The following is a 3,870-nucleotide window of genomic DNA, read 5'->3' as shown; positions in this document are numbered from 1 at the left end:
GAACCACCAATCACAGACAACCATCGGTGACACTCATAATGCTCACCTTAACCAAAGGACCACATAGAAAAAGGAAAGAGAGAGAGAGAGAGAGAGAGAGAGAGAGAGAGAGAAAGGGGCAATGTAGGTCTATAGGTTACTGTAACAGCTTGAACAACTGTGGATATTATATAGGTTTTATGGCGACGGACGACTGGTAGACATCGATGAGAAGGCGTGTCTGTGAATATTAAGTGAACCGTAGCTGTTTGTTGCGTTCTCTAACCGCTCTTAAGTTCAGTTCTTTATTGACTGATCGTGAAGGGGTTTTCAAAAATGAATATTTTTCCCTGACCTGATTCCCTGTGCTGGAGTCAAGGCCACGTGTATATATATATATATATATATATTCAGATGTGCAAAATTTATCATATATATATACACTATGTAAAAAAAATTGAATTCCTACTCCAGTTATTTATTGAATTATTATTATTATTATTATTATTATTATTATTTATTATTATTATTATTATTATTATTATTATTATTATTATACATTGCCACTTCTGGATTTATTGTTATTCGCTTATTTTTGGTGTTTGAAAAGGGTGAAAAAAACCTCATAGCCCCACTTATGTCACTGTTGTCCCCAACTTTTTTTCCTCCATAACAGGAATCTTTATATTTTCAGTTAACTTACAGTACACCGGTTTTGTATATTCATTTGTAATTAAAATTATAATTTTGGTTGATACGATAGGGAAAAGATATAGAATTTCTGCCGAAAATTTCTAAGACTTTGTTTGGTCAAAAATATATATCCTAAAAAATGTGTTCGCGTTTTCAAGCTTTTTAGCAATTTTAAAGTTTTCACTTACAAATCAGTACTAGATTATTACTGTATTATTTCAGATAAAACTATTTAATATCGAAATAATTGTTTATTCAACTTGGTCGAGGTCCTTGGAAGATAATTCAACAAAAATAAACTGCTTATCGAAGTGTTTTTAGAATGCCCAGAAGGAATGTTTTGAAGAATTTTTGAAACTGAATTTTTCCAAGAAATTCCACAAGTCTGAATCCACTCGACGCGCTCAATAAGATCACATTCAATGGAATACGAATATGCTAATAAAGATACTCTCTTAGAGAAACACTTATATTTTCTATGTACTTTTCGAACCTCAAAAACCCCAACTCAAGTATAAACGGAACTTATTAAATCTTTTGACTGGCCAGACAGTACTACATTGGATCCTTCTCCCTGGTTACGGTTCATTTTCCCTTTGCCTACACATACATAACGAATAGTCTGGCCTATTCTTTACATATTCTCCTCTGTCCTCATACACCTGACAACACTGAGATTACTAAACAATTGTGCAGTGGCCACATTCCTCTTGGTAAGGGTAGAGGAGAGACTTTTAGCTATGGTAAGCAGCTCTTCTAGGAGGAGGACACTCCAAAATCAAATCATTGTTCTCTAGTCTTGGGTAGTACCATAGCCTCTGTACCATGGTCTTCCACTGTATTGAGGTAGAGTTCTCTTGCTTGAGGGTACACTCTGGCACACTATTCTATCTTATTTCTCCTCCTCTTTTTTTGTAAGTATTTATAGTTTATATAGGAGATATCTTTTAATGTCGTTGTTACTCTTGAAATATTTTATTTTTCCTTAGTTTCCTTTCCTCACTGTCTATTTTCCCTGTTGGGGCCCCTGGGCTTATAGCATACTGCTTTTCCAAAGAGGGTTGTAGCTTATCAAGTAATAATGATAATAATATCTAGTATTTCCCACCCAGAAATATGTTCGTTAATTAATCTTCAGAGGCTAAAGAATCCGATGGTTTGTCTTATGTTGTGACTGATGGGAAATTCCTTGGCGAATGCAACTTTAACCAGCATTTGATGGCTGTGGCGGTCATGTCATTCGTCGTAAAATATATATTAAGGTTTTCAAGAGGAAACTGAAATCTTTCTTATTTAAAGTCTTACAACAGTGACGATTTAACAGTAAATGAACAATATGTGATCTGAAAAGATAAATACTCTGAACGAACAAGGTAAAACGACAGCGGAGGTCCTGTAGAGAGTGGGGTTCTCCTGCTGTATGGGACCGGAAAAACAGCCAACAAAGTAAAGTAATGTATATACCACGCTTGTCCCGCTGTTCTCTCCCTAGTTTCTTGTTATTTATTCTGGTATTAGACTGTTGCTAACGAGGGTTAAATTGTATTTTGACGGTGACTTGTTACGATGTCAAGGTGTTCTGTTATCTGTATCGCTGTTATTTTAAATTTCATCAGCTTCGTATTGATGACGTAGTTTTGTTATGCAAGTTTAATGAGATTGTTGATGTTTTTATTTTCGATTCCTACATACTTCCTTGTACCTTAAGGGTACACTTGGGCTCTCTATCTAATTTATCTTTCTCTTATTTTTTTGAAGTTTTCATAATTCATATATGTAATATTTATTCTAATTGTTGTTACTGTTCTTGAAATGTTATGTTTTAATGTTAGTTAATACTCTTAATTCCGTATTTCCTCTCCTTACTTGGCTATGTACCCTGTTGGATCCTCTGGGCTTATAGCATCCTGCTTTTCCAACAAGGGTTTTAGCTTAGCAAGTAATAATGATAATACTTGAAATTATGGTAGTACCCTTTGGGCACTCGGTTATAATGTTAATCCTATTAGATCTATCTCCACCTTAGAGAACCTCTCTCTCCCTCTCTCTCTCTCTCACTTTAATTTCTTCCTCCCAGCATCTATTATTAACTCTCTCTCTCTCTCTCTCTCTCTCTCTCTCTCTCTCTCTCTCTACTTTAATTTCTTCCTCCCAGCATCTTTTATTAACTCTCTCTCTCTCTCTCTCTCTCTCTCTCTCTCTCTCTCTCTCTCTAACATATTAATCCCACTTTAATTTCTTCCTCTCCCAGATCATCATCTCATTTCCGGTTGCAATAATTTTTCCTTTTGTTGTTCTGGTCCTTCAACTTCTGTCAGGGAAGTTCTGGAACACCCAAAGCCACTGGTGGGCATCTTGCCAAGCCTCGGCCCTCCCATTCCTCACTTTCCCTTCGATCACGGACAAGCGTTCCCATTCCCATTCTTTTTCCTATTCCCAAACGCGTGTTATTCCCATTGTTTCTGCTGGTTTATTCTAGTTACAGCTTACGGTCATTCAGATGTGCTACGGATATTTGTAATATAGTCAATTCTTTTTATTTAGGCATATTTGCACCGACTCGCAAGAGTGCCCTTTTAGCTCTGAAAAGTTTCCTGATCGCTGATTGGTTGGACAAGATAATTCTGACCAATCAGAGAGTAGGAAACTTTTCCGAGCTAAAAGGGCACCTCTGCGAGTAGGTGCTAATGTACCTCATTTAAAAAAAAAAAAAAGAAAAAAAAACTGAGTATAGTGTTCCCAACCCGTCAAAATATCCGGCTAAATGTTTAGATAGATATGCACACACTCGGTAGTTTGGGCAATTTCCTAGAGATGTAGTTTCAGAGTGTACATCTTGGGTGCTCTCACTCTCTCCCCTACCCGAGAGATGAGGGAAAGACCGAGTAGCCATGCGTTTGGCAATACTGATCTCAGCATGATAGGATATTGTATATATATATATATAAATATATAAATATATATATGCATATATATTTATATATATACATACATATATATTTATATATATACATACATATATATTTATATATATATATACATACATACATATTTATATATATATATATATATATATATATAAAATATATATATATGTATACATACATGAGATTATGTATATATATATATACATATATATACATACATGAGATTATATATATATATATATATATATATTATATATATATATATATATAT

Source organism: Palaemon carinicauda, chromosome 5 (genome assembly GCF_036898095.1).
Source record: "Palaemon carinicauda isolate YSFRI2023 chromosome 5, ASM3689809v2, whole genome shotgun sequence".
NCBI lineage: Eukaryota > Metazoa > Arthropoda > Malacostraca > Decapoda > Palaemonidae > Palaemon > Palaemon carinicauda.
This window is presented reverse-complemented; position numbering follows the sequence as displayed.